The sequence below is a fragment of the Macaca fascicularis genome, chromosome 17 (assembly GCF_037993035.2).
Source record: "Macaca fascicularis isolate 582-1 chromosome 17, T2T-MFA8v1.1".
Lineage (NCBI taxonomy): Eukaryota > Metazoa > Chordata > Mammalia > Primates > Cercopithecidae > Macaca > Macaca fascicularis.
This window is the reverse complement of record NC_088391.1, coordinates 89,504,831-89,524,929: the sequence shown is the minus strand read 5'-3', so window position 1 is coordinate 89,524,929 and position 20,099 is coordinate 89,504,831. Positions and strand designations below refer to the sequence as shown.

General features: G+C 44.7%; 1 pseudogene; it reads left to right on the top strand.

Moving 5' to 3' along the window:
- The first annotated feature begins 1,533 nt into the window (after window positions 1-1,533).
- On the top strand, window positions 1,534-13,924 carry LOC102118795 (dehydrodolichyl diphosphate synthase complex subunit NUS1 pseudogene; annotated as a pseudogene).
- The last annotated feature ends 6,175 nt before the right edge of the window (window positions 13,925-20,099 follow it).

Sequence of the window (20,099 nt, the reverse complement as noted above, 5' to 3'; positions counted from 1 at the left end):
TGTGTGATCTTGGCTCACTGCAACCTCTGCCTCCCAGGTTCAAACGACTCTGCTGTCTCAGCCTCCTGAGTAGCTGGGACTACAGGCATGCGCCACCATGCCCAGCTAGGTTTTTTTTTTTTTTTTTTTTTGTATTTTTAGTAGAAACGAGATTTCACCACGTTGGCCCAGACGGTCTCGATTTCTTGACCTTGTGATCCGCCCACCTCGGCCTCCCAAAGTGCTGGGATTACAGGCGTGAGCCACCGCACGCAGCCCCAGTATCTTCTTTTTGAGCATTTTAAAGAATCATTGGGGTCTTTGGGGTCTACTACCTTATTTCATTAAGAAGGATGCTGAAGCCTGGGAGGTGAGGTGACTTATTTGGAAATATGGCTTCTGGCAGGTCTAAGGGTGATTTCCCTCATTTCTTTCTGGTTTTCTGTATGGATAATTGCTGCATAATGTGTTCTCTTTATAATGGAAACAGCTGCTCTATAGACAGAAAAGTCTATTAGGCAATATTACTTTTCATCACAGCCAGGGAGGAACCTGATAATTAATATCCAATGAAATCCATGGCTTTTAGGAAAGAACAACAAAAAAAAAACCCCTTTAATCAGCCACAAAAATACCTTTCAGGCAGGCTAGAGTAGAAGAAGGAAGAAGGACAGATACCAAATAAGGAACATGGGCTCGTTTTTTTTCTATAGATAGACTTTTGGATAAGTCTATTTATAGACTTATAAATAGACAAAACATGTATATAAATATGTTTGGAATGGCAAAAGACATGAACTTTCCATTAAAATAATATTTTTAAAGCTGTTAATTAAAAATGTTCTAGGACAAGAATAATACACACATATGTAATACAGATTTAGTTATAAAATATGTATATTAAATTTATATTTATTTTATAAAAATAAATGTATATTTCATTTTTAAATGTCCAGAAATAAATGCAAAAGCATACACAGGGCCAAAAATAGCCATGATGAGTGATTTAAAGGTCTAGAAATCCTACTGAAAACCACTTTCCAGGAAAAGCATCTGATAAATTCTAAACTTGCCTTGCTGATAATTTTATCTCCCAGATGCTGGGCAATTGGAAATCAGTGGTTGCAGTGAAAGACCAAGACCTTTGGGAGATGAGATGATGCTAGCCCTGAGGGAATGCTGGGTGCCTGCAGCAAGGTTTTCAGAAATGGGCTGGTTGAAATTTAACCCAAATAGGAAGCTGGTTGAAGATTGAGGAATATGTCATAGAAGCCACAAACTGGAAGAGCTTTGGGTCTCCCAAGGGACCTGGACAAGAACTAGCAATCCTCAGGCCCAGGGCGCTCCCTCCGTTCCTCTGGGCCGCCTGGTTTCACATCTGTTCTCCTAAACGCCAGGGATTCGGGTGGAAGTGAGATGCTCCCAGGGGAAACTGGTGAAGGGGTGTGGGAATGGGGAGCTCCGGAGTGTCAATGGGACCTCAGGGTGTGTGCTGACTCAAGCAATGGAGCTGGACCTTTTCACTTGCACATGAGCCAGCTGAGGGTCACAGCCATGGGTAGGAGTGGGGCTGGAAGTAATGGGGAGAAGAGAAAACTCCTGGGGGCTTCTCGCTCTCCATATGGGTGGGATGCCTGCAACACCCAAAGGCAATCTTCAGAAAGTCACTGGCGAGGGCCATGAATGACAGAGTTTGCAGGAACTGGGCTGTGAGCATGCACAGAGCTGGTGAATGAGAGCCGAGGAGATCTGGGCAGGGCAGCAGCTCTGTCTGCTAGGGCAACCCTGCTTCCTTCTCTGCATCTGCTTTGTTCTCCTCTGTCTCTGAAAACCAACTTCCTCTGCTACCTGCATGCATCTGGGCTTGCTTGCCTTTTTTTTTTTTTTTTGAGACGGAGTCTCTTTTTTTTTTTGCCCAGGCTGGAGTGCACTGGTGCAATCTTGGCTCACTGCAACCTCCACCACCACGCCCAGTTAATTTTTGTGTTTTTAGTAGAGATGAGGTTTCTCATGTAAATTCCTTGAAGAGATAAACTGATAGACTCTGAGTCAAGGTACATATTCCCAGGAAAGAAAATCTATTGGCTTGATTTGAACCAGATGTCTTTGCCCCAGTTCAACACCCTACTGTGACCAAGAAGCCAACGGTAGTCGCTAGGCAACCATTGAGCCATCGAGTGCAGGGTTTCAGTGTGTGTGCGTGTGTGTGTATGTGTGTGTGTGTGTTGCTATATCTGGGCAGAGGAATGGGCAAAACAACAGATTCTCAGAAAGCACCAGAATAGGACTGGCCTGGCCCACTTGGAATTGGATCCCCTGTTCTGGGTTCAGCGAAGCAGATGTCAAAAATGTCCATGGGAGGGGTGGTCAAAAATGTCCATAGTGGCTCACGCCTGTAATCTCAACACTTTGGGAGACCAAGGCGGGCAGATAACCTGAGGTCGGGAGTTTGAGACCAGCCTGGCCAACATGGAGAAACCCCATCTCTACTAAAAATGCAAAACATTAGCCTGGCATGGTGGCGCATGCCTGTAAGCCCAGCTACTCGGGAGGCTGAGGTAGGAGAATCGCTTGAACCTGGGAGGCGGAGGTTGAGGTGAGCCAAGATCTCACCATTGCACTCCAGGCTGGGCAACAAGAGTGAAACTCCATCTGAAAAATAAATAAATAAATAAAAAAGTCCAGCCGGGCGCGGTGGCTCACGCCTGTAATCCCAGCACTTTGGGAGGCCAAGGCGGGTGGATCACGAGGTCAGGAGATCAAGATCATCCTGGCGAACACGGTCAAACCCCATCTCTACTAAAAAATACAAAAACTAGCCGGGCGCGGTGGTGGGCGCCTATAGTCCCAGCTACTCGGGAGGCTGAGGCAGGAGAATGGCGTGAACCTGGGAGGCGGAGCTTGCAGTGAGCAGAGATGGTGCCACTGCCCTCCAGCCTGGGCGACAGAGCGAGACTCCGTCTCAAAAAAAAAAAAAAAAAAGTCCAGGGAAAAGAAATAGATCTCACTCCACTCCAAAGCTTAGTTGGCTCAAGAGACACAAAGGCTTCACAAAAGCAAAATTCTGAAGAATCTATAACAAAATGACAAGCGATGCTCTTTTTTGAAAAAGAAATGGGAAGATATCTAAAGACAGCAGGGTCATGCATGGGTGACACCACCAAGGACAGATGATAAACCATGGTGTACACAGACAGAAGGAGGCACACAGAATCAAGTAAACAATGGTTATAGAACTGAACAAATAATCCTGAGAACCCAAAGAACAAATATTCAAGAGCTTATAAAAATAGATGTATTTGAATAAGAAGAAGAATGAAGAGGTTACTCACTGCTCACGCCTGGGGATCATGTTCAGTGGTGAGTGTGGGAAAGCGAGCCTTAGCAGGTATATTGTTAAGTGGAAAAGGCAGTTTCTTTTTTTTTTTTTTTTTCTTTGAGATGGAGTTTCACTCTTGTTGCCCAGGCTGGAGTGCAGTGGCACGATCTCAGCTCACTGCAACCTCCGCCTCCTGGGTTCAAGCAATTCTCCTGCCTCAGCCTTTTGAGTACCTGGGATTACAGGCGCCCACCACCATGCCCAGCTAATTTTTGTATTTTTAGTGGAGACAGGGTTTCACCATGTTGGCCAGGCTGGTCTCGAACTCCTGACTTCAGGTGATCTGCCCACCTCAGCCTCCCAAAGTGTTGGGATTACAGGCATGAGCCTCCACGCCCAGCCCGCCAGTGGAATGTTTGGTATACATGATTACACTTCTATTTATCCATTATCAATGAAGGGGTCTGGGTGTTGGATTTATTGGCTTTTTCTTCTCTTGGCCATCTTTTCTCTATTTTTGTAAAAGACTTCCAAGCTTTAAAGCAGGCCAATAGATTCTCCCTCTTGGGAATACAAAAGTGGGACCCAGAGTCTAACAATCTAGCTCTTCCAGGAATTTACGTGAGTAGAAACTTCCACTGTTTGTATAACGAGAATAAAGTTAGGCAATGAGAGAAAAAAAGTAGAACTATTTCATTTCAATTTAATTTTTTAAAATAAAAGTGTTCCAACTAGAATGAAGAGAACACACATCCTTAAGAGGGCATAAAGTCCTAGATAGAGTTCACAAGACAAGATCTAGATGTTTTAAATGAGGTCAGGCGCAGTGGCTCACGCCTGTAATCCCAACACTTTGGGAGGCTGAGGTGGACAGATCACTTGAGATCGAGACCATCCTGGCCAACATGGTGAAACCCTGTCTCTACAAAAAATACAAAAATAAGCTGGGTGTGGTGGCACGCGTCTACAGTCCCAGCTACTCTGAGTGGGAGGCTGAGACACGAGAATTGCTTGAACCTGGGAGGCGGAGGTTGCAGGGAACCGAGATAACACCAGTGCACTCCAGCCTGAGCAAGACCTTGTCTCAAATAAATATATAAATAAATAAAAAATAGATGTTTTAAATGAGTTTAAGACTCCAGGCCCAAGCAGATTATACCCCCAGAGTCCTGTAAAAACTTTAAAATCATCTCTGGAACCACTGCTAGAAAACTAGACAAACTCAGGAAAGCTCCGAAGGGTGAAAGCTGGATCAGTGAATAGATGTTAAAGAGGCAGAAGCTGCCTTCAATGGGAGCTGTTTAGAAAGGGCCTGGGAGGCAGCTGTTTCTGTGCCCAGACCTGTTCAAGCAGGAGCTTGGGTGACGGCCGTGGGAGGGATGTTGTGATGCGTATCTTCCATGAATAGAGGAAAGGACCAGATCAGGATTCTCAAAGAAAGATTGGGGCTCATCAGTGGACCACAAAGTTCCCCTAAAGGACCTAAAACTGATTTAAAAACTCATATCCTCTCTTTAGTATTATTATTATTGTTATGAGAGACAGGGTTTCACTCTGTTACCCAGGCTGCAGTGCAGTGGCATGATCATAGTTCACAGAAACCTTGAACGACTGAGCTCAAGCAATCCTTCCATCTCAGCCTCCTGAGTAGCTGCGACTACAGATGTGAGCCACCATGCTAGGCTGGTTTTTATTTTATTTTTTGTGGAGGCAGGGTCTCGCTATGTTGCCCAGGCTGGTCTTGACCTCTGGGCCTCAATTGATCCTCCCACCGCGGCCTTCCAAAGCACTGGGATTATAGGCATGATCCACTGCACCCAGCCCTCTCTCAATTCTTCTCCATGATTAATGCGCAAGCCATATGTTTTCACTTTACAAACAGCCAGGATCACTTATGATCTATGTGACAGGGCCATTTCTTGGAATAATTTTTCCAACGCTTCTCCTCTCCATCCCAAAATAGACATGACCTGTGTGCTCCCCCATGTCCCCCACTAACCCTGTGCCTCAGAGGAAATTGGGGCTACTTTGATAAGGTGAAATTGCTTTTAAAATGCTTTTTCCCTGGGCTTTATTTTTCTAAATTGGAGTTCACAAAGAAGATAATGTGCTCCTCTTTTGAGGACACCAATGAGAGAGAAGCATTTTGCCTTAGAGGCAACAAAAGGCAGCAGGAGGGATTTCTTCCAGCCAGTGGGCTCTGCTCTCTGCTTCTCCCAGGTTGTGAAGATTTCAGAAAGGCTGACTTGATGAGCAGGGCCCCAACCACAAGGCTCCCGGCCTCAAGGAAGCAGAGACCAACCAGACTGAAAGAAACCTTGGCGGGTATAAAAAATGAAGATAAGGCTGGATATGGTGGCTCACGACTGTAATCCCAACACTTTGGGAGGCAGAAGCAGGAGGTCAGGAGTTCGAGACCAGCCTGGCCAACATGATGAAACCCCATCTCTACTAAAAATACAAAAATTAGCCAGGCATGGTGGTGCGCGCCTGTCATCCCAGCTACTCGGGAGGCTGAGGTAAGAGAATCGCTTGAATCCAGGAGGAAGAAGTTGCAGTGAACCGAGATTGTACCACTGCACTCCAGCCTGGGCAACAGACTGAGACTCCTTGTCAAAATAAAAGTAAAATAAAATAAAATAAAATTAGTTGGACATGGTGGCATGCACCTCTAGTCCCAGCTACTCAAGAGGCTGAGGTGGGAGGATTGCCTCAGCCCGGGAGGTCAAGGCTGCGGTGAGCCTTTACTCCAGTCTGGGCAACAAAAAGGGACCCCATCTAAAAAAAAAAAAAAAAAAAAAGAGAGAGAGAGAGAGTGAAGATAAAGAGAACACAAAACACAGGATGGTGTCTTGCCTGTTTTAGGCACCACAGAGAATGTCCAACTTCTGCTGCGAGCTGGGAAGAGAAGAGACCTTAACACCAATGACAATGTAATTTTCTCCCAGCCTAGGAGGCTGAGGAGTTGAAAGATTTAGTTTGATATAATGAAAACAAAGAAATTGATACTTTATGTACACTTTGAGTTTGTGAGTCAAGATTCATACCTTCCACAGCTACTAAGCATGCTACAGTTACTGGTACTAGGGTTAGAAGTGACTAGAATTAACACAGAGGATTCTTTTTTTTTTTTTTTTTTTTTTGAGACGAAATCTTCCACTGTTGCCCGGGCTGGAGTTCAATGGTGTGATCTCAGCTCCCTGCAACCTCCACCTCCAGGGTTCAAGCAATTCTCCTGCCTCAGCCTCTGGAGTAACTGGGACTACAGGTGTGCGCCACCATGACCGGCTAATTTTCTATATTTTTGGTAGAGATGGGCTTTCACGATGTTGGCCAGGCTGGTTTCAAACTCTTGACCTCATGATCCACCTGCCTCAGCCTCCCAAAATGCTGGGATTACAGGCGTGAGTCACCACGCCTGGCGGATTCTAAGCCGGGTACTTTGCCGAAGTCTGACTGGCAGCTTGAAGTTCTTGGTGACTTGGCTGCCCTTGTGCATCCTTGGATTGTTGGGATCCTGCAGTTCGGGGAAAGGATGCTGTTTATCTGGACATTAATGATGCTGTCTCCAATTGCTGCTACTCCAGTCCTGCTTCATTTTATTGATGAATACTCTTAGTTTAGTGATGAATACTCTTAATTTAGTTCATCATCAGTTCCGTGACTACTAATTTCCATTACTATCACTGTTTATTTTTATGCTCAGGTTGCCCCCATGTTTGACCACTGGGGACTCCTTCAAGCTGGTTCCACTGTCTTTTTGATACTCTCCATCAGCCTTGGAGCTACTGTCTATCTAACATGTTTCAGGGTCATTTTGTACTTCCCCTGCCCCAGCCCTAGAGCCAGCCATTTCTAAAAAGAGCCCTGGTTTATCTTAGTAGAGAATGGCATTTAGAAACCAAGATCCCAGTTCTAAGCATGCTCATTCTTCCTAGTGTGTCATTGCTTCTAGGCCCTTTCAGCAGATAGAGCTAGGAAATGGTGTGTGTGTGTGTGCACATGTGTGTGCAAACACACATAAACATATATACGTGGGTCCGTCTCTATCTCTATTAATCCATAGAAAACCATGAGTTCACATGGATACATCCAACACCACAGGGTACATTCTAGTCTTCACTCTGTCCGTATTTATTTATTTATTTATTTATTTATTTTTTTTTTTTTTTTTTGAGACGGAGTCTCGCTCTGTCACCCAAGCTGGAGTGCAGTGGCCGGATCTCAGCTCACTGCAAGCTCCGCCTCCCAGGTTTACGCCATTCTCCTGCCTCAGCCTCCTGAGTAGCTGGGACTACAGGCGCCGCCACCTCGCCCGGCTAGTTTTTTTGTATTTTTTAGTAGAGACGTGGTTTCACCGTGTTAGCCAGGATGGTCTCGATCTCCTGATCTTGTGATCCGCCCATCTCGCTCTGTCCATATTTATAATGCCCTTTTACAAGAGCAAGAAGCGTAGTTCTCATTATCATCTGCTACAGACTTGAGGACACAGAAAATACTTCCAGTGGTAAGTTTTACCATGCGAGAAGTGCGTCTACTACCTAGAGTTAACTATTTCTTTATAGCTCTTTTTCTTTTTTTTTTTTTTTTTTTTGAGACGGAGTCTCGCTCTGTCGCCCAGGCTGGAGTGCAGTGGCCGCATCTCGGCTCACTGCAAGCTCCGCCTCCCGGGTTCACGCCATTCTCCTGCCTCAGCCTCCTGAGTAGCTGGGACTACAGGCGCCCGCCACCGCGCCCGGCTAATTTTTTGTATTTTTAGTAGAAACGGGGTTTCACCGTGGTCTCGATCTCCTGACCTCGTGATCCGCCTGCCTCGGCCTCCCAAAGTGCTGGGATTACAGGCGTGAGCCACCGCGCCCGGCCATAGCTCTTTTTCTAAGGTAAAATTTACACACACATATATAGAAAGAGACAGAGCGCACATACAATTTTTTATATATACGCTCTCTCTCTCTATATATATATATATATAAAGAAATAAAGAGAGCATACAATTCAATGAGTTTTGATGAGTGCATAAACCATACAGTCCACATACTTATTAAAATATGGGCAATTCCTATCATCTCAGAAAGTTCTCTCATACTTCTTTGCAGTTAATCCCTGTACTCTACCAGAGACAGCCACTGCTCTAATCACCTCCCCTTCAATGGATTAGCTTTGCCTGCTCTTTTTTTTTTTTTTTTTTTTGAGATGGAGTCTTGCTGTATTGCCCAGGCTGGAATGCATGCAGTGATACAATCTCAGCTCACTGCAACCTCTGTCCCCTCAGTTCAAGCAATTCTCCTGCCTCAGCCTCCTGAGTAGCTAGGACTATAGGTGCACACCACCATGCCCAGCAAATTTTTGTATTTTTAGTAGAGATTGTATTTTGTATTTTTAGTAGGGTTTCGCCATGTTGGCCAGGCTGGTCTTGAACTCCCGACCTCAGATGATTCACCCACCTTGGCATCCCAAAGTTCTGGGATTACAAGCATTAGCCACCATGCCTGGCCAGCTCTTTTTTTTTTTTTTTTTTTTTTTTAAACAAGGTTTTCCTCTGTTACCCAGGCTGGAGTGCAGTGGTGCAATCTTGGCTCACTGCAGCCTCAACTTCCTGGACTCAAGCAATGCCCCAACCTCAGCCTCCCAAGTAGCTGGGACTACAGGTGCACGCCACTATGCCTAGCTAATTTTTCTATTAGAGATATTAGAGATGGGGTTTTGCCGTGTTGCCCAGGCTGGTCTTGAACTCCTGAGCTCAAGTGACCTGCCCACCTCAGCCTCCCAAAGTGCTGGGATTACAGGTGTGAGCCACCATGTCCAGCCTGCCTGTTCTTTAACTTATGTAAGTGGAATCTTGTAGGCCGGGTACAGTGACTTATGCCTGTAATCGCAGCACTTTGGGAGGCTGAAGCTGGAGGATCACTTGAGGCCAGGAGTTTAATACCAGCTTGGGCAACATAGCAAGACCCTATCTCATGTTGTTGCATGTATCAGTCGTCCATTCTTCTTTGTGGCTGAGCAGGATTTCAGTGGACAGATATACCACAATTTGTTTATGCATTCTCTTGTTGATGAACTTCAGGATTGTTTCCAGGTTGGGGCTATTGTGAATAAAGCTGCTATGAACATTCTTAGCAAATAGGAGAAAAAAATAGCAATTGTACTAAACTTTTTTTTGTTTTTTTAAGGCAGGGTCTCCCTCTGTCACCCAGGCTGGAGTGCAGTGGCATTATCTCAGCTCACTACAACCTCTGCCTCTCAGGTTCAAGCAATTCTCCTGCCTCAGCCTCACTAGTAGCTGGAACTACAGGCACATGCCACCATGCCCAGTTAATTTTTGTATTTTAGTAGAGATGGGGTTTTACCATGTTGGGCAGGCTGGTCTTGAACTCCTGACCTCAGATGATCCGCCCACCTTGACTTTCCAAAGTGCTGAGGTTACAGGTGTGAGCCACCACACCTGGCCTGTATCAAACATTGTTTCTGCTGCATCTCCTCTTCTCAGTTCACCACTGTCTCCAAGCATTGGCCCAGCAGCAGGTGTAATCTGAAGGCACCTCACCTCAGCTGCCTCACATAGCTAGACTTCTCCAGCTCTGCAGTGTGGTACCCATGCCTGTGGAAACGTAAAGCTGGTGGATAAATGCTTCCCCTTCTACCTCTAGGGTGGGCAATTCTAGAGCCTGTTCTACATGGCCCATCAGAAGGCTCCAGAAGGATTGCACCCCACTTGCCCATGTGCCAACTGACTCATCACGCACCTGACATTGGCTTCCCCTCCTCCACATTGCATAATCCCTTACTTCTGTTCTCTAGGATCACTAGTCCAAACAAACACCCATATGCAAGCCCTTGTCCCAGGCTCTGCCTCTGGGAGGAATGCAACATAAGACAGCAGCTTCAGCAAATCATTTAGATGCATTCAGTCAAATGGCAGAGGTAAAACCTAAAAGTGTTAAAGAATAACTATATTACACTGCTCTCCTCTAACTTGGAGGTTTCTCTCTCTCTCTCTCTCTCTCTCTTAATCCTTCCCTCTCTCCTTCCCTCCCTCCCTCTCATCATCACCTATAAGATGCATTTCAATTTCAGAAATATTAAAATCTAGAATACCATGCATCTTCCGTTCAAGTACATATTGTTGTCTGCTCGTTTAGTACCTGTCTGCCTCACTCTTGTCATTTTCACCAGGACAGAGATGGAGTCTGACTCAAACATTGATGAACACATCATAGGTGTTCAGTAAATATTTGTGAATAAGAGAATAAGGGACAGCAAGAAGAGAAACTGACAAATTCTTTCCACTTTGGAATTGGTTTTGGAAGAAGAACTTTACGGGGTAGATAATTAATAAAAGATGTGAAGAGGAAAGGAAATCAGATGGAATCCCCAGGGAACTGAATGAATAAAGAGAAGATTCATGAAGAGTAAGGCTGGTACCAAGAAATAGCTTAACCACCTAGATACCCAGGGCGGAGGCTTCCTTTGGAGGCCCTCCTTCGCTGGCCGGTGAGGGAGGAGAGCTAACAACCTCAGCAGAAGGCGATACTGGCCCTAATCCTCTTCCCAGTATTTAAGAGAAAAAATAGGCTCAAAATGATTATTCGAATAACCACACTTCCTAAACTGTAACCACAGCAGCTTACAGCAACTTTTCCATAAATCCTCTCCATGCTGCTTTTGTGATCCAAAAAATTCTATTTCTCAATTCCCAGCAACAGCACTTCCTACATAACAAGTTTGGATTTCACACATTAAGACGATTACTGTGGATTAATAGAACAATAGGAGGATCAAAAATGCCATGATAGTTAGACCCAGGGTCATTTGCAAACAGAAACAGGTTTTGAGGCATCTGAAGAGTGGTCCTGACGATACGTCTCTGTCTCTTTCTGGAGCATCCTGTCAGCTCCCCAAGTCAGGACCTTGGATAGACCGTAAGTGCTTCGTGTGAGGGACCAAGGAGGGATTGTGTAGACAGAGAGTAGTTTAGGAAAATGAACAGGTTTCCCCCTCTTGTCCTTGTTAAGAAATCATAGACAGGCTGGGCGCGGTGGCTCACACCTATAATCCCAGCACTTTGGGAGGCCGAAGCAGGAGGATGACCAGAGGTCAGGAGTTCAAGACCAGCCTGGCTAACATGGTAAAATCCCATTTCTACTAAAATACAAAAAAATTAGCTGGGCGTGGTGGCGGGCACCTGTAATCCCAGCTACTCGGGAGGCTGAGGCAGCAGAATCGCTTCAACCAGGGAGGTGAAGGTTGCAGTGAGCTGAGATGGCAACATTGCACTCCAGCCTGGACAAGCGTGGAAACTCTGGCTGAAAGAAAGAGAAGAAAGAAAGAGAGAGAGAGAGATAGAAAGAGAGAAAGAGAGAAAGAAAAGAAAGGAAAAGAAAGGAAAGGAAGGAAAGAAAGGAAAGAAAAAAGAAAGGAAAGAAAAGAGAAGAGAAAAGAAAGAAGAAAGAAATCATAGCTGGATTTGCATTAGAGAATTTAGACTGGATTTTAAAAAGTAGTCTAGCGTTCTTGTCCCATCTCAGAGAAATAGCAGGGATTTCTGTCTACCAGGATGAAAAAATGTCTTCTTTGGAAAATGCTGTAAGCTTAATAGATAAAGGCAGTGTTGTTTCATGCTTTTTTTTTTTTTTTTTTTTTGAGACAGAGTCTCACTCTGTCACCCAGGCTAGAGTGTAGTGACATGATCTCAGCTCACTGCAACTTCTGCCTCCCGGGTTCAAGTGATTCTCCTGTCTCAGCCTCCCAAGTAGCTGGGACTATAGGTGTGCACCACCATGCCCGGCTAATTTCTGTATTTTTAATAGAGATGGGGTTTCACTATGTTGGCCAGGCTGGTCTCAAACTCCTGACCTCAGGTAATCTGCCCGCCTCAGCCTCCCAAAGTGCTGGGGTTACACGTGTGAGCCACTGCACCCGGCCTATGCTTGATGTTTTAAGTAGAGTTTTAACCTTTCTATTCCATCCAGAAAACTACTAGGCATTAGGCTTGTATACCTCAGTAACAGACCAGCCAGGGGCCAATTGGATTTACTGGTTCAGAAATCTCACCATCCCTCATGTCACTGCTGTGTGGGGTGGGGACAGTGGGGCTCCCACTTAACCAGCAAATGAGCAGCTCGTGAGCTGCAGATGCCTCTGTTCTCCTATGCAGATTCAGTGAGACAGAAATGTGAACCTGGCCAAAGAGCAGGGCGGGGAGGCTGGCTGTGTCCTGATTTGGGTGTGAGCTGGTTATACAAAAGATGTCCCCAAAATGCCAGTCAAGGGAGCACTGGATTAGTTCCCCAGGGTTTGCCACTGTTAAATAGGAGCTAGCCCCTGTCCTACCTTTGAAGATGCATCTCTCAGAAACGCTCAGAAATGCATCCTTCTGTGCAATCCCAATCAAAATTCCAGCAGGCTTTTTCACAGAACTTGACAAGCCGCTTTTTCTTTTCTTTTTTTTTTTTTTTTTTTTGAGACGGAGTCTCACTCAGTCACCCAATCTGGAGTGCGGTGGTGCGATCTCTGCCACTGCAACCTCCGCCTCCCAGATTCGAGCGATTCTCCTGCCTCAGCCTCCTGAGTAGCTGGGACTATCGGCATGCACCACCGCACCAGGCTAATTTTTGTATTTTTAGTAGAGATAGGGTTTCACCATGTTGCCCAGGCTGCTCTTGAACTCCTGGCCTTATGTGATCCACCTGCGTTGGCGGTTTACAAAGTGATGTTTATAAAGTGCTGGATTACAGGCTTGAGCCACCACCCCAGCCGACAAGCCACTTTTGAAATCCATATAGAAATGCAAAGGACCTTGAATAGCCAAAGCAACTTTGACAAAGTTGGAAGGCTGTTACGACTGGATTTCAAGACTTATTAAATCCTGCAGTCATCAAGACAATGTGGGATTGGTATAAAGATGGACAAATAGACCAAAGGAGCAGAATAGAGTGCCCAGAAATAGACCACACCTATCTGAACAACTGATTTTCAACGAAGATTCAGAAAACAATTTAGATGTGCACATGGGCCTGGTGATACCATGGTGGAGCAAGAGCCCAGTTTCTCGGACGTTGCACGCCTCGTGGTGTGGTGTATGGCTGTGGCCACCTCCTACATTCGCGTCTACAACCACCAACCTTTTCAAAAGAAGTAATTCCAGATTGATGGATGAAATTTTAAAACAACAGCAAAAATTCTGGGCCTAGATTGTTCAAAATACTCACCAGAGTTTGCAAATAGTAACGACAAAGATGATGAAGTTCTAAATTGCCATTTGGCAGTGAAGGTGCCGTCCCCAGTAGACGGAAAAGCAGATATTCTGAGAGCTACTCAGGACGTTTGCCAGTCAGTAGCCCAGAAGCAAAAGCGACCCCCACAGATTTGGATGTAGCTATGTTAGGCAGTTTACTTAGTTCAAATGGTTCTCCTGATCCTGATTTAGTATTGAAGTTTGGTCCTGTGGACAGCGCATTAAACTTTCTTCCCTGGCACATCAGATTGTCTGAGATTGTCTCTTTGCCTTCCTACTTAAACATCAGTTCTGAGGACTTTTTCTCTTCCCTTCATCAGTATGCAGCTGTGACCAGCGTGTGGCAAAGCAGTGGTCTTTTGTGGCATAATTGGATTTTAGGCTTTTAAAGAAAAGGACCCAAGTGACTCTGATGTTTACAAAGCACCTATGAAACCCTATACACACCTAGTCCATAATCCTCATGATTTATCAACAAACACAAGTGTCTGACTTGAGAGAAGGTGTGTATGTGTGTCTGTGTGTGCATGTGTGAGTGCACATATGTGCATGTTGGTATGTATGGAAATAAACTTATGCATGGGGACATATTGGAGAAGGAAATACATAGACGTAGAACTTTGAGCAAGCAGCAGCGATGTTTTAGGAACTGAAATGTCACACTTAAAGTCTTCAGCCCCGACAACTTCCCTGTTTTTGTGGGGAGAAGGGGGCCTGATTACAGCTGCTCTAGTTGTGTTTGGGGGGAGGGGAATAATTTTTGTTCAGTCCTTCTTAGTGACCAAACTTTACTTTTTAAGAATAGGATATTTACTTGTTGAATTGAAGGATTCTGTGGGGTTTTTGTTTGTTTGTTTGTTTCGTTGTTGTTGTTTTTGAGACAGAGTCTCGCTCTGTCGCTCAGGCTGGAGTGCAGTGGCGCGATCTCGGCTCACTGCAACCTCCATCTCTCAGGTTCAAGTGATTCTCCTGCCTCACCCTCCTGAGTTGCTGGGATTACAGGCGCCCGCCACCATGTCCGGCTAGTTTTTGTATTTTTAGTAGACACGGGGTTTCACCACGTTGGTCAGGCTGGTCTCGAACCCCTGACCTTGTGATCTACCCACCTCGGCCTCCCAAAGTGCTGGGATTACAGGCGTGAGCCACCACGCCCGGCCGCATTCTGCATTGAAAGGAGCTCCAGAGGAATGAAGTTCTGTGTTGCTCCCATGTTAAAAACTTCCTTACCTTCAGAGCAGAAGGAATACAGATCTTCAGATATCAGTCCATTTTCTTCTCTTCATTATGGTCAAACAGTGTGACTTGAGAGTGTTGCTCTGGTGTCTGTGTTCCAGACTGTGAAGATCATTTGAAAAATAACTCTTACTACATTGAAATGCAGAATTTTTAAAAGTTAAATATTAGATTAGGCAGTCAAAAAAACAAACAAGCATAAAAGGTGAATACGTTGTAATCTTCGGAGTAAAGGTGGGCACTGCTATAAAAGGAAGAAGATTTAGATTTTCTTTTTTGTTTGGTGGGCAGTATGCCATGTTATACGCAAAGTTGATTTTAAAAATATTTTCATCTGGCTGGTGTGGTGGCTCACACCTGTAATCCCAGCACTTTGGGGGCCAAGGTGGGTGGATCACTAGAGGTCAGGAGTTCGAGACCAGCCTGGCCAATGTGGTGAAACCCTATCTCTACTAAAAATATAAAAATTAGCTGGGCTTGGTGGCAAACACCTGTAACCCCAGCTACTTGGGAGGCTGAGAGGGGAGAATCGCTTGAACCAGGGAGTTGGAGGTTGCAGTGAGCTGAGATCGTGCCACTGCACTCCAGCCTGGGCAACAGAGCGAGACTCCATCTTCAAAAAAAAAAAAAAAAATTCCATCAACAAACCTCTTTCTCTTTGGAATAGCACATTTTAGGGCCGTGGTTAATACCTGGGATTTTACTCAGTAAATCCTGATGGTTACTGTGCATCAAAGGTCTTTAAGTAGGATTGAAGGCCTGTGTGGGGAATAAAAGATTACCAAATCTATAAAAACAATTTAATTTTACGTGTTCTCTTTTATGACAGAGAACAGCACTGGTTCTGTTATTTTTAAAATGAGTAACTGATTTATTGATAAGTGTTTAATATTTCTTAAGTCACTACTGATTCTTAGAAACCATTCTTTATATTTGATAGACTGTTTTCAGAAAACTCTTGTCAACAATGGAGAATAGTTATCTAAAATCATACATTTAGAATCAAGCAGTTTAATGCTAGATCTCAGAAGTTTGAAAAATAGCCAAGAAGACTGGTTTGGAAAGCATAGTCTAGAGTTGCTCATCAAATTCTGAAGCTATGAAGAATAAACATTTCAACTTTGGGTTACAAAACCCCATTTATGATTTTATGAAATAAAAATGATTAAAAAATCAGACAATTTAGAGAAAAAACGGTAGGGTTTTCAAGAAATAGTGTTGGAAAAAAATTGGATATTAATATGCAAGTGAAATGAACCTTGATACAATGATTCATTGAACCATTTACAAAAATTAACTCAAAATGGATTGTAGACCTGTATGAAACATACTAAACTTAAAACTTATAGAAGAAAATCTTCATGAATTTAGGTAAAGTAAAGATTCTTAAGGTATGACACCAAATACATGATCCATAAGAGAAAAAAATATAAATTGGATTTTGCCAAAATTAGAAACTTCTGCTCTTTGAAAGACTGTATTAAGTAAATGAGAACACCAGTCATAGACCAGGAAGAAATATTTGCAAACAATCTGTTTGACATAGGACTTGTATCCAGGAGATAAAAGCACTCTCAAAATACTATAGTAAGAAAATTACAAAATCAATTTAAAAATAGACAAAAGATTTGAAAAGACACCTTATCTTATATTCAAAGAAGATATATGAATGGCAAGTAAACACATGAAAAGGTGCTATTTTTAGTCCTCAGGGAAATGTAAGACAAAACCACAAAGCAATACCATTACACATCTGTTAGAATTGCTAAAATTAAAAATACTTGGCCGTGCTCGGTGGCTCACGCCTGTAATCCCAGTACTTTGGGAGGCTGAGGTGGGTGGATCACTTGAAGTTAGGAGTTCCAGACCAGCCTGGCCAACATGGCAAAACCCCATATCTACTAAAAATACAAAAATTAGCTGGGCGTGACACGCACCTTTAATCCCAGCTACTTGGGAGGCTGAGGCAAGAGAATCACTTGAGCCTGGGAGGCGGAGGTTGCAGTGAGCCAAGAACGCACCCCTGCCCTCCAGCCTGGGTGACAGAGTGAGACTCCATCTCAAAAAAATAAAAATAAAAAACGAAAGTAAATGACCATAGCAAATGTTGGTGAGAATATGGAGCAACTGGAACTCTCATACACTGCTGGTGGGATTGTAAAAAATTACAGCCATTTGGAAAACAAATGTTCTATGTTTTGAAATGTTAAATGCACATACAGCATATGATCCAGCTATTTTACTCCTAGATGTTTACCAAAACAAATGACAGCCTGTGTCCATACACAGACTTGTCATGAATATTTACACCAGCTTTATTTGTAATAGCCAAAACTGGAAACAACCCTGAAATCCATCAACAATAAATTAATTATCAAATTTTCAGGCCAGGCGCAGTGGCTCATACCTATAATCCCAGTATTTTGGGAGGCTGAGACTGGTGGATCATTCGAGATCGGGAGTTCGAGACCAGCCTGACCAACATGGAGAAACCCCATCTCTACTAAAAATAAAAAATTAGCCGGGCATGGTGGTCCATGCCTGTAATCCCAGCTACGTGGGAGGCTGAGGCAGGGGAATTGCTTGAACCCAGGAGGCGGAGGTCGCGGTGAGCTGAGATCATGCCGTTGCACTCCAGCCTAGGCAACAAGAGCAAAACTCTGTCTCAAAAAAAAAAAAAAAATTCATATATTCATATAATGAAATACTGCTTGCATTAAAAAAGGATGAACTATATCTCTACATACAACAACATGGGTGAATCCCACAATAGTGATGCTAAGCAAATGAAGCCAGGAAGAAAGAGTACATACTATCTGACACCTGAGCGGAATTAGGAATCCGAACGATAAGGAATCCAAGATACTGCTGGGCCAGTTTGACTACATCTGTTGCCACAGCATTCCAAGGGCAATGATCTTCCCGTCTGTACTGCATGTCTCCCTCAACTGCTGCCAGCCCGTGCAGCCAACGCCATGCACTCCTGGCTTGGTTTACAACACCGTCTCCCAAGTATCTCCTCCTCTGCATTAGTTAGAAATCCAAATGCAGTTAGACACTTAGGAATCTAAAACATAAATTGGTTTGTGTTAGAAAATACACACTAATCTATAGCGACAGGGCCAGATCAGTGGTTGCCTGGCGCAGGGATTGCAGATAGGCTTGAGGAAACCATTGGGGATGGAAGCTGTGCTCATTATCTTGATTGCAGCGATGGTTTCACAGGTATATACATATGTCAAAACTTAGCCAACTTTACACTTTCAATATGTCTTTAGCGTATGCCAGTTATCCCTTAATAAAGGTGTTGAAACAAAAAAAAATCAGTGAATGAATGAATTAATGAAATAAACATTCGAAAATGTGAAACATGTACAGTTAATTCTTTTTTTTCTTTCTTTCTTTTTTTTTTTTTTTTGAGATGGAGTCTCGCTCTGTTGCCCAGGCTGGAGTGCAGTGGCACAATCTTGGCTCACTGCAAACTTTGCCTCCCGGGTTCAAGCAATTTTCCTGCCTCAGCCTCCCAAGTAGCTGGGATTACAGGCACCCACCACCACACCCAGCTAATTTTTGTATTTTTAGTAGAGACGGGGTTTCACCATCTTGGCCAGGCTGGTCTTGAACTCCTGACCTTGTGATCCACCCATCTTGGCCTCCCAAAGTGTTGGGATTACAGGTGTGAGCCACCACACCTGGCTTGATTCTTGTTATTCATGGCAGTTATGTCCTATAAAGTCACCTGAGCACTGAACTAGCGAATACCGAACCATCTCTTCTAGGGGAAAAGACAGAGGTAGGTTCCTGAGAGCCTCAGCTGACAAAATGTAAGAGCCTTACATTTTGGCTGGCATGCTCCACCACACCCGGCTAATTTTTGTATTTTTAGAAGAGACGGGGTTTCACCATGTTGGCCAGGCTGGTCTCAAACTCCTGACTTTGAATGATCCACCCACCTCGGCTTCCCAAAGTGCTGGGATTATAGGCATGAGCCACCACACCCGGCCAGCAAAGGGATTTTTTTTTTAAGTTATATACCCACAAGAACAAAGGAAAAATTAAAGAGGTAATGGTTCGGGGCAGGAGGGAATAAAGAAAAACCTAGCTGGCATGCAGATAACCAAGCGGCAATTGACTCAACAGAAGAAAAAAAGCTGACGTTTCAGTTGGTGGTAGGGGAACCCTAGGAAGTAAGCTGATTTGGGTGCCCCTTAGGAGGCTCAGGTTTTCCTGGCTGCTGGTGTGGCAGGACAGGCTGCACTGTTGTTTAAGAAGCACTTAGAGCCCCAGACTCCAGCCTCTCTCCTTAGCGAAAGACAGAGGCTGCCTCTGAGGAGTTCAGGAGCCTTCTGAGCTCTCCTGAACTGAGGAACTTCGGGCTCAGCTGAGGGCAGGGATATTGCTTGGACATTTCACACTGAACGGTGCACTCCCACACTTGATTCCCAGACCCTGACAGCCAAGCATATTCCGGTAAGACCAAGGAGTGGAGAATTCCATTCTGGGAGTTCTAACCAGTGGACAAGAATGGCGGTCTTATGGGGAAGGTGTCAGTACACAGGGCAACGATGGCAGTGACCACCTCAGCAGGGTGAGGGGAGTGTCTGTGTATTGGTGGGGGTGAGGGGCGGGAGCCTGGCCAGGTGCAGGGTGTTGGTGCCCAGTGTGCTGAAGAGTGTGTCAGGCAGGGCAGCTGAGAGGGGCAGGCTGTGATACAGTTTGGCTCTGTGTCCCCACCCAAATCTCACCTTGAATTGTACTCCCATCATTCCCACATGTTGTGGGAGGGACCCAGTGGGAGTTAATTTGAATCATGGGGGTGGTTTCCCCCATGCTGTTCTCATGGTAGTGAATAAGTCTCACGAGATCTGATGGGTTTATCAAGAGTTACTGCTTTCGCATCTTCCTCATTTGCTCTTGCCGCCTTCATGTAAGAAGTGCCTTTCACCTCCCACTGTGATTCTGGGGCCTCCCCAGTCATGTAGAACTGTAAGGAAGTCCAGTTAAACCGCTTTTTCTTCCCAGTCTTGGGGATGTGTTTGTCAGCAGCTTGAAAACAGACTAATACAGGCTGCCATCACAAAATATCATAGACAGCGGGGCTTAAACAACAGAAATTTGTTTCTTCCTCATTCTGGAGGCTGGGAAGTCCAAGACCAAGGAGCTGGTGGATTAAATTCCCTGGGAGGCCTCTCTTCCTGGCTTGCAGACGGCTGCCTTCTGGTTGAGTCCTCACATGGTGCGTAGGGATGGGGAGTTGCATTCAAGCTCTCTGGAGTCTCTGCTTACTAATCTCATCATGAGGGGCCATTCTCATTATCTCGTCTAATCCTA